We start from the raw sequence: 12,058 nt of genomic DNA on the forward strand, positions 1-12,058 counted from the left end.
TCACTTCCTTGAATTGATAATAGGTTTTTCTTTGTCATTTTAAACAGATTCCAGTCAAAATCGGCTTCTTCGTTTCATATCGTATCTAAAACCGCATCAAAACTGCAAATATCAGTTTAAACTATCATTTTTTGATACAAACAGTTTATATTCATGTCAATATCTTTCAAATTCTAGTCAAAATCGGCGTCTTTGGGCATTTTAGTAACGAAAACCTTAATAAACTATTAGATTTCGACGTAAGGCAACCTTTCTGAGTCAAATAGTTGCCGATTTCGATAAAATCTTAGTCAGAATCTGCTTTTTCGCCTCTTATTATACCCAAATCTACCTTAGAAATGCAGATATATACTTAAAACACCTTCTTTTGGGACAAATAATTGGTTTTCGCCCTTGATTTACGGAAGATTATAGCCAAAACATGCATTTTCATAACTTAGCGAACTGAAATCTACATTAAAACTGCAGATAACTACTTAAAAATTCACTTCCTTGAATTGATAATAGGTTTTTCTTTGTCATTTTAAACAGATTCCAGTCAAAATCGGCTTCTTCGATTCATATCGTATCTAAAACCGCATCAAAACTGCAAATATCAGTTTAAACTATCATTTTTTGATACAAACAGTTACATATTCATGTCAATATCTTTCAAATTCTAGTCAAAATCGGCGTCTTTGTACATTTTAGTAACGAAAACCTTAATAAACTATTAGATTTCGACGTAAGGCAACCTTTCTGAGTCAAATAGTTGCCGATTTCGATAAAATCTTAGCCAGAATCTGCTTTTTCGCCTCTTATTATACCCAAATCTACCTTAGAAATGCAGATATATACTTAAAACACCTTCTTTTGGGACAAATAATTGGTTTTCGCCCTTGATTTACGGAAGATTATAGCCAAAACATGCATTTTCATAACTTAGCGAACTGAAATCTACATTAAAACTGCAGATAACTACATAAAAATTCACTTCCTTGAATTGATAATAGGTTTTTCTTTGTCATTTTAAACAGATTCCAATCAAAATCGGCTTCTTCGATTCATATCGTATCTAAAACCGCATCAAAACTGCAAATATCAGTTTAAACTATCATTTTTTGATACAAACAGTTATATATTCATGTCAATATCTTTCAAATTCTAGTCAAAATCGGCGTCTTTGGGCATTTTAGTAACGAAAACCTTAATAAACTATTAGATTTCGACGTAAGGCAACCTTTCTGAGTCAAATAGTTGCCGATTTCGATAAAATCTTAGTCAGAATCTGCTTTTTCGCCTCTTATTGTACCCAAATCTTCCTTAGAAATGCAGATATATACTTAAAACACCTTCTTTTGGGACAAATAATTGGTTTTCGCCCTTGATTTACGGAAGATTATAGCCAAAACATGCATTTTCATAACTTAGCGAACTGAAATCTACATTAAAACTGCAGATAACTACTTAAAAATTCACTTCCTTGAATTGATAATAGGTTTTTCTTTGTCATTTTAAACAGATTCCTGTCAAAATCGGCTTCTTCGACTCATATCGTACCTAAAACCGCATCAAAACTGCAAATATCAGTTTAAACTATCATTTTTTGATACAAACAGTTATATATTCATGTCAATATCTTTCAAATTCTAGTCAAAATCGGCGTCTTTAGGCATTTTAGTAACGAAAACCTTAATAAACTATTAGATTTCGACGTAAGGCAACCTTTCTGAGTCAAATAGTTGCCGATTTCGATAAAATCTGTCAGAATCTGCTTTTTCGCCTCTTATTGTACCCAAATCTACCTTAGAAATGCAGATATACACTTAAAACACCTTCTTTTGGGACAAATAATTGGTTTTCGCCCTTGATTTACGGAAGATTATAGCCAAAACATGCATTTTCATAACTTAGCGAACTGAAATCTACATTAAAACTGCAGATAACTACATAAAAATTCACTTCCTTGAATTGATAATAGGTTTTTCTTTGTCATTTTAAACAGATTCCAGTCAAAATCGGCTTCTTCGATTCATATCGTATCTAAAACCGCATCAAAACTGCAAATATCAGTTTAAACTATCATTTTTTGATACAAACAGTTATATATTCATGTCAATATCTTTCAAATTCTAGTCAAAATCGGCGTCTTTGGGCATTTTAGTAACGAAAACCTTAATAAACTATTAGATTTCGACGTAAGGCAACCATTCTGAGTCAAATAGTTGCCGATATCGATAAAATCTTATTCAGAATCTGCTTTTTCGCCTCTTATTGTACCCAAATCTACCTTAGAAATGCAGATATATACTTAAAACACCTTCTTTTGGGACAAATAATTGGTTTTCGCCCTTGATTAACGGAAGATTATAGCCAAAACATGCATTTTCATAACTTAGCGAACTGAAATCTACATTAAAACTGCAGATAACTACTTAAAAATTCACTTCTTTGAATTGATAATAGGTTTTTCTTTGTCATTTTAAACAGATTCCAGTCAAAATCGGCTTCTTTGACTCATATCGTACCTAAAACCGCATCAAAACTGCAAATATCAGTTTAAACTATCATTTTTTGATACAAACAGTTATATATTCATGTCAATATCTTTCAAATTCTAGTCAAAATCGGCGTCTTTAGGCATTTTAGTAACGAAAACCTTAATAAACTATTAGATTTCGACGTAAGGCAACCTTTCTGAGTCAAATAGTTGCCGATTTCGATAAAATCGTAGTCAGAATCTGCTTTTTCGCCTCTTATTGTACCCAAATCTACCTTAGTAATGCAGATATATACTTAAAACACCTTCTTTTGGGACAAATAATTGGTTTTCGCAATTGATTTACGGAAGATTATAGCCAAAACATGCATTTTCATAACTTAGCGAACTGAAATCTACATTAAAACTGCAGATAACTACATAAAAATTCACTTCCTTGAATTGATAATAGGTTTTTCTTTGTCATTTTAAACAGATTCCAGTCAAAATCGGCTTCTTCGATTCATATCGTATCTAAAACCGCATCAAAACTGCAAATATCAGTTTAAACTATCATTTTTTGATACAAACAGTTATATATTCATATCAATATCTTTCAAATTCTAGTCAAAATCGGCGTCTTTGGGCATTTTAGTAACGAAAACCTTAATAAACTATTAGATTTCGACGTAAGGCAACCTTTCTGAGTCAAATAGTTGCCGATTTCGATAAAATCTTAGTCAGAATCTGCTTTTTCGCCTCTTATTGTACCCAAATCTACCTTAGAAATGCAGATATATACTTAAAACACCTTCTTTTGGGACAAATAATTGGTTTTCGCCCTTGATTTACGGAAGATTATAGCCAAAACATGCATTTTCATAACTTAGCGAACTGAAATCTACATTAAAACTGCAGATAACTACTTAAAAATTCACTTCTTTGAATTGATAATAGGTTTTTCTTTGTCATTTTAAACAGATTCCAGTCAAAATCGGCTTCTTCGACTCATATCGTACCTAAAACCGCATCAAAACTGCAAATATCAGTTTAAACTATCATTTTTTGACACAAACAGTTATATATTCATGTCAATATCTTTCAAATTCTAGTCAAAATCGGCGTCTTTAGGCATTTTAGTAACGAAAACCTTAATAAACTATTAGATTTCGACGTAAGGCAACCTTTCTGAGTCAAATAGTTGCCGATTTCGATAAAATCTTAGTCAGAATCTGCTTTTTCGCCTCTTATTGTACCCAAATCTACCTTAGAAATGCAGATATGTACTTAAAACAACTTCTTTTGGGACAAATAATTGGTTTTCGTCCTTGATTTACGGAAGAATATAGCCAAAACATGCATTTTCATAACTTAGCGAACTGAAATCTACATTAAAACTGCAGATAACTACATAAAAATTCACTTCCTTGAATTGATAATAGGTTTTTCTTTGTCATTTTAAACAGATTCCAGTCAAAATCGGCTTCTTCGATTCATATCGTATCTAAAACCGCATCAAAACTGCAAATATCAGTTTAAACTATCATTTTTTGATACAAACAGTTATATATTCATGTCAATATCTTTCAAATTCTAGTCAAAATCAGCGTCTTTGGGCATTTTAGTAACGAAAACCTTAATAAACTATTAGATTTCGACGTAAGGCAACCTTTCTGAGTCAAATAGTTGCCGATTTCGATAAAATCTTAGTCAGAATCTGCTTTGTCGCCTCTTATTGTACCCAAATCTACCTTAGAAATGCAGATATATACTTAAAACACCTTCTTTTGCGACAAATAATTGGTTTTCGCCCTTGATTTACGGAAGATTATAGCCAAAACATGCATTTTCATAACTTAGCGAACTGAAATCTACATTAAAACTGCAGATAACTACTTAAAAATTCACTTCCTTGAATTGATAATAGGTTTTTCTTTGTCATTTTGAACAGATTCCAGTCAAAATCGGCTTCTTCGACTCATATCGTACCTAAAACTGCATCAAAACTGCAAATATCAGTTTAAACTATCATTTTTTGATACAAACAGTTATATATTCATGTCAATATCTTTCAAATTCTAGTCAAAATCGGCGTCTTTGAGCATTTTAGTAACGAAAACCTTAATAAACTATTAGATTTCGACGTAAGGCAACCTTTCTGAGTCAAATAGTTGCCGATTTCGATAAAATCTTACTCAGAATCTGTTTTTTCGCCTCTTATTGTACCCAAATCTACCTTAGAAATGCAGATATATACTTAAAACACCTTCTTTTGCGACAAATAATTGGTTTTCGCCCTTGATTTACGGAAGATTATAGCCAAAACATGCATTTTCATAACTTAGCGAACTGAAATCTACATTAAAACTGCAGATAACTACTTAAAAATTCACTTCCTTGAATTGATAATAGGTTTTTCTTTGTCATTTTAAACAGATTCCAGTCAAAATCGGCTTCTTCGACTCATATCGTACCTAAAACTGCATCAAAACTGCAAATATCAGTTTAAACTATCATTTTTTGATACAAACAGTTATATATTCATGTCAATATCTTTCAAATTCTAGTCAAAATCGGCGTCTTTGGGCATTTTAGTAACGAAAACCTTAATAAACTATTAGATTTCGACGTAAGGCAACCTTTCTGAGTCAAATAGTTGCCGATTTCGATAAAATCTTAGTCAGAATCTGCTTTTTCGCCTCTTATTGCACCCAAATCTACCTTAGAAATGCAGATATATACTTAAAACACCTTCTTTTGGGACAAATAATTGGTTTTCGCCCTTGATTTACTGAAGATTATAGCCAAAACATACATTTTCATAAGTTAGCGAACTGAAATCTACATTAAAACTGCAGATAACTACTTGAAAATTCACTTCCTTGAATTGATAATAGGTTTTTCTTTGTCATTTTAAACAGATTCCAGTCAAAATCGGCTTCCTCGATTCATATCCTATCTAAAACCGCATCAAAACTGCAAATATCAGTTTAAACTATCATTTTTTGATACAAACAGTTATATATTCATGTCAATATCTTTCAAATTCTAGTCAAAATCGGCGTCTTTGGGCATTTTAGTAACGAAAACCTTAATAAACTATTAGATTTCGACGTAAGGCAACCTTTCTGAGTCAAATAGTTGCCGATTTCGATAAAATCTTAGTCAGAATCTGCTTTTTCGCCTCTTATTGTACCCAAATCTACCTTAGAAATGCAGATATATACTTAAAACACCTTCTTTTGGGACAAATAATTGGTTTTCGCCCTTGATTTACGGAAGATTATAGCCAAAACATGCATTTTCATAACTTAGCGAACTGAAATCTACATTAAAACTGCAGATAACTACTTAAAAATTCACTTCCTTGAATTAATAATAGGTTTTTCTTTGTCATTTTAAACAGATTCCAGTCAAAATCGGCTTCTTCGATTCATATCGTATCTAAAACCGCATCAAAACTGCAAATATCAGTTTAAACTATCATTTTTTGATACAAACAGTTATATATTCATGTCAATATCTTTCAAATTCTAGTCAAAATCGGCGTCTTTGGGCATTTTAGTAACGAAAACCTTAATAAGCTATTAGATTTCGACGTAAGGCAACCATTCTGAGTCAAATAGTTGCCGATTTCGATAAAATCTTAGTCAGAATCTGCTTTTTCGCCTCTTATTGTACCCAAATCTACCTTAGAAATGCAGATATATACTTAAAACAACTTCTTTTGGGATAAATAATTGGTTTTCGTCCTTGATTTACGGAAGATTATAGCCAAAACATGCATTTTCATAACTTAGCGAACTGAAATCTACATTAAAACTGCAGATAACTACATAAAAATTCACTTCCTTGAATTGATAATAGGTTTTTCTTTGTCATTTTAAACAGATTCCAGTCAAAATCGGCTTCTTCGATTCATATCGTATCTAAAACCGCATCAAAACTGCAAATATCGGTTTAAACTATCATTTTTTGATACAAACAGTTATATATTCATGTCAATATCTTTCAAATTCTAGTCAAAATCGGCGTCTTTGGGCATTTTAGTAACGAAAACCCTAATAAACTATTAGATTTCGACGTAAGGCAACCTTTCTGAGTCAAATAGTTGCCGATTTCGATAAAATCTTAGTCAGAATCTGCTTTTTCGCCTCTTATTGTACCCAAATCTACCTTAGAAATGCAGATATATACTTAAAACACCTTCTTTTGCGACAAATAATTGGTTTTCGCCCTTGATTTACGGAAGATTATAGCCAAAACATGCATTTTCATAACTTAGCGAACTGAAATCTACATTAAAACTGCAGATAACTACTTAAAAATTCACTTCCTTGAATTGATAATAGGTTTTTCTGTGTCATTTTAAACAGATTCCAGTCAAAATCGGCTTCTTCGACTCATATCGTACCTAAAACTGCATCAAAACTGCAAATATCAGTTTAAACTATCATTTTTTGATACAAACAGTTATATATTCATGTCAATATCTTTCAAATTCTAGTCAAAATCGGCGTCTTTGAGCATTTTAGTAACGAAAACCTTAATAAACTATTAGATTTCGACGTAAGGCAACCTTTCTGAGTCAAATAGTTGCCGATTTCGATAAAATCTTAGTCAGAATCTGTTTTTTCGCCTCTTATTGTACCCAAATCTACCTTAGAAATGCAGATATATACTTAAAACACCTGCTTTTGCCACAAATAATTGGTTTTCGCCCTTGATTTACGGAAGATTATAGCCAAAACATGCATTTTCATAACTTAGCGAACTGAAATCTACATTAAAACTGCAGATAACTACTTAAAAATTCACTTCTTTGAATTGATAATAGGTTTTTCTTTGTCATTTTAAACAGATTCCAGTCAAAATCGGCTTCTTCGACTCATATCGTACCTAAAACCGCATCAAAACTGCAAATATCAGTTTAAACTATCATTTTTTGACACAAACAGTTATATATTCATGTCAATATCTTTCAAATTCTAGTCAAAATCGGCGTCTTTAGGCATTTTAGTAACGAAAACCTTAATAAACTATTAGATTTCGACGTAAGGCAACCTTTCTGAGTCAAATAGTTGCCGATTTCGATAAAATCTTATTCAGAATCTGCTTTTTCGCCTCTTATTGTACCCAAATCTACCTTAGAAATGCAGATATATACTTAAAACAACTTCTTTTGGGATAAATAATTGGTTTTCGTCCTTGATTTACGGAAGATTATAGCCAAAACATGCATTTTCATAACTTAGCGAACTGAAATCTACATTAAAACTGCAGATAACTACATAAAAATTCACTTCCTTGAATTGATAATAGGTTTTTCTTTGTCATTTTAAACAGATTCCAGTCAAAATCGGCTTCTTCGATTCATATCGTATCTAAAACCGCATCAAAACTGCAAATATCGGTTTAAACTATCATTTTTTGATACAAACAGTTATATATTCATGTCAATATCTTTCAAATTCTAGTCAAAATCGGCGTCTTTGGGCATTTTAGTAACGAAAACCCTAATAAACTATTAGATTTCGACGTAAGGCAACCTTTCTGAGTCAAATAGTTGCCGATTTCGATAAAATCTTAGTCAGAATCTGCTTTTTCGCCTCTTATTGTACCCAAATCTACCTTAGAAATGCAGATATATACTTAAAACACCTTCTTTTGCCACAAATAATTGGTTTTCGCCCTTGATTTACGGAAGATTATAGCCAAAACATGCATTTTCATAACTTAGCGAACTGAAATCTACATTAAAACTGCAGATAACTACTTAAAAATTCACTTCCTTGAATTGATAATAGGTTTTCCTTTGTCATTTTAAACAGATTCCAGTCAAAATCGGCTTCTTCGATTCATAACGTATCTAAAACCGCATCAAAACTGCAAATATCAGTTTAAACTATCATTTTTTGATACAAACAGTTATATATTCATGTCAATATCTTTCAAATTCTAGTCAAAATCGGCGTCTTTGGGCATTTTAGTAACGAAAACCTTAATAAACTATTAGATTTCGACGTAAGGAAACCTTTCTGAGTCAAATAGTTGCCGATTTCGATAAAATCTTAGTCAGAATCTGCTTTTTCGCCTCTTATTGTACCCAAATCTACCTTAGAAATGCAGATATATACTTAAAACACCTTCTTTTGGGACAAATAATATTACAAATAAGATTATAGCCAAAACATGCATTTTCATAACTTAGCGAACTGAAATCTACATTAAAACTGCAGATAACTACTTAAAAATTCACTTCCTTGAATTGATAATAGGTTTTTCTTTGTCATTTTAAACAGATTCCAGTCAAAATCGGCTTCTTCGATTCATATCGTATCTAAAACCGCATCAAAACTGCAAATATCAGTTTAAACTATCATTTTTTGATACAAACAGTTATATATTTATGTCAATATCTTTCAAATTCTAGTCAAAATCGGCGTCTTTGGGCATTTTAGTAAGGAAAACCTTAATAAACTATGAGATTTCGACGTAAGGCAAACTTTCTGAGTCAAATAGTTACCGATTTCGATAAAATCTTAGTCAGAATCTGCTTTTTCGCCTCTTATTGTACCCAAATCTACCTTAGAAATGCAGAAATATACTTAAAACACCTTCTTTTGGGACAAATAATTGGTTTTCGCCCTTGATTTACGGAAGATTATAGCCAAAACATGCATTTTCATAACTTAGCGAACTGAAATCTACATTAAAACTGCAGATAACTACTTAAAAATTCACTTCCTTGAATTGATAATAGGTTTTTCTTTGTCATTTTAAACAGATTCCAGTCAAAATCGGCTTCTTCGACTCATATCGTACCTAAAACCGCATCAAAACTGCAAATATCAGTTTAAACTATCATTTTTTGATACAAACAGTTATATATTCATGTCAATATCTTTCAAATTCTAGTCAATATCGGCGTCTTTGGGCATTTTAGTAACGAAAACCTTAATAAACTATTAGATTTCGACGTAAGGCAACCATTCTGAGTCAAATAGTTGCCGATTTCGATAAAATCTTAGTCAGAATCTGCTTTTTCGCCTCTTATTGTACCCAAATCGACCTTAGAAATGCAGATATATACTTAAAACACCTTCTTTTGGGACAAATAATTGGTTTTCGCCCTTGATTTACGGAAGATTATAGCCAAAACATACATTTTCATAAGTTAGCGAACTGAAATCTACATTAAAACTGCAGATAACTACTTAAAAATTCACTTCCTTGAATTGATAATAGGTTTTTCTTTGTCATTTTAAACAGATTCCAGTCAAAATGGGCTTCTTCGATTCATATCGTATCTAAAACCGCATCAAAACTGCAAATATCAGTTTAAACTATCATTTTTTGATACAAACAGTTATATATTCATGTCAATATCTTTCAAATTCTAGTCAAAATCGGCGTCTTTAGGCATTTTAGTAACGAAAACCTTAATAAACTATTAGATTTCGACGTAAGGCAACCTTTCTGAGTCAAATAGTTGCCGATTTCGATAAAATCGTAGTCAGAATCTGCTTTTTCGCCTCTTATTGTACCCAAATCTACCTTAGAAATGCAGATATATACTTAAAACACCTTCTTTTGGGACAAATAATTGGTTTTCGCCCTTGATTTACGGAAGATTATAGCCAAAACATGCATTTTCATAACTTAGCGAACTGAAATCTACATCAAAACTGCAGATAACTACTTAAAAATTCACTTCTTTGAATTGATAATAGGTTTTTCTTTGTCATTTTAAACAGATTCCAGTCAAAATCGGCTTCTTTGACTCATATCGTACCTAAAACCGCATCAAAACTGCAAATATCAGTTTAAACTATCATTTTTTGATACAAACAGTTATATATTCATGTCAATATCTTTCAAATTCTAGTCAAAATCGGCGTCTTTAGGCATTTTAGTAACGAAAACCTTAATAAACTATTAGATTTCGACGTAAGGCAACCTTTCTGAGTCAAATAGTTGCCGATTTCGATAAAATCGTAGTCAGAATCTGCTTTTTCGCCTCTTATTGTACCCAAATCTACCTTAGAAATGCAGATATATACTTAAAACACCTTCTTTTGGGACAAATAATTGGTTTTCGCCCTTGATTTACGGAAGATTATAGCCAAAACATGCATTTTCATAACTTAGCGAACTGAAATCTACATTAAAACTGCAGATAACTACGTAAAAATTCACTTCCTTGAATTGATAATAGGTTTTTCTTTGTCATTTTAAACAGATTCCAGTCAAAATCGGCTTCTTCGATTCATATCGTATCTAAAACCGCATCAAAACTGCAAATATCAGTTTAAACTATCATTTTTTGATACAAACAGTTATATATTCATGTCAATATCTTTCAAATTCTAGTCAAAATCGGCGTCTTTGGGCATTTTAGTAACGAAAACCTTAATAAACTATTACATTTCGACGTAAGGCAACCATTCTGAGTCAAATGGTTGCCGATTTCGATAAAATCTTATTCAGAATCTGCTTTTTCGCCTCTTATTGTACCCAAATCTACCTTAGAAATGCAGATACATACTTACAACACCTTCTTTTGGGACAAATAATTGGTTTTCGCCCTTGATTTACGGAAGATTATAGCCAAAACATGCATTTTCATAACTTAGCGAACTGAAATCTACATTAAAACTGCAGATAACTACGTAAAAATTCACTTCCTTGAATTGATAATAGGTTTTTCTTTGTCATTTTAAACAGATTCCAGTCAAAATCGGCTTCTTCGATTCATATCGTATCTAAAACCGCATCAAAACTGCAAATATCAGTTTAAACTATCATTTTTGGATACAAACAGTTATATATTCATGTCAATATCTTTCAAATTCTAGTCAAAATCGGCGTCTTTGGGTATTTTAGTAACGAAAACCTTAATAAACTATTACATTTCGACGTAAGGCAACCATTCTGAGTCAAATGGTTGCCGATTTCGATAAAATCTTATTCAGAATCTGCTTTTTCGCCTCTTATTGTACCCAAATCTACCTTAGAAATGCAGATACATACTTACAACACCTTCTTTTGGGACAAATAATTGGTTTTCGCCCTTGATTTACGGAAGATTATAGCCAAAACATGCATTTTCATAACTTAGCGAACTGAAATCTACATTAAAACTGCAGATAACTACTTAAAAATTCACTTCCTTGAATTGATAATAGGTTTTTCTTTGTCATTTTAAACAGATTCCAATCAAAATCGGCTTCCTCGATTCATATCCTATCTAAAACCGCATCAAAACTGCAAATATTAGTTTAAACTATCATTTTTTGATACAAACAGTTATATATTCATGTCAATATCTTTCAAATTCTAGTCAAAATCGGCGTCTTTGGGTATTTTAGTAACGAAAACCTTAATAAACTATTACATTTCGACGTAAGGCAACCATTCTGAGTCAAATGGTTGCCGATTTCGATAAAATCTTAGTCAGAATCTGCTTTTTCGCCTCTTATTGTACCCAAATCTACCTTAGAAATGCAGATATATACTTAAAACACCTTCTTTTGTTACAAATAATTGGTTTTCGCCCTTGATTTACGGAAGATTATAGCCAAAACATGCATTTTCATA

The sequence above is a fragment of the Cylas formicarius genome, unplaced genomic scaffold (genome assembly GCF_029955315.1).
Source record: "Cylas formicarius isolate icCylForm1 unplaced genomic scaffold, icCylForm1.1 PGA_scaffold_20__1_contigs__length_1931585, whole genome shotgun sequence".
Lineage (NCBI taxonomy): Eukaryota > Metazoa > Arthropoda > Insecta > Coleoptera > Brentidae > Cylas > Cylas formicarius.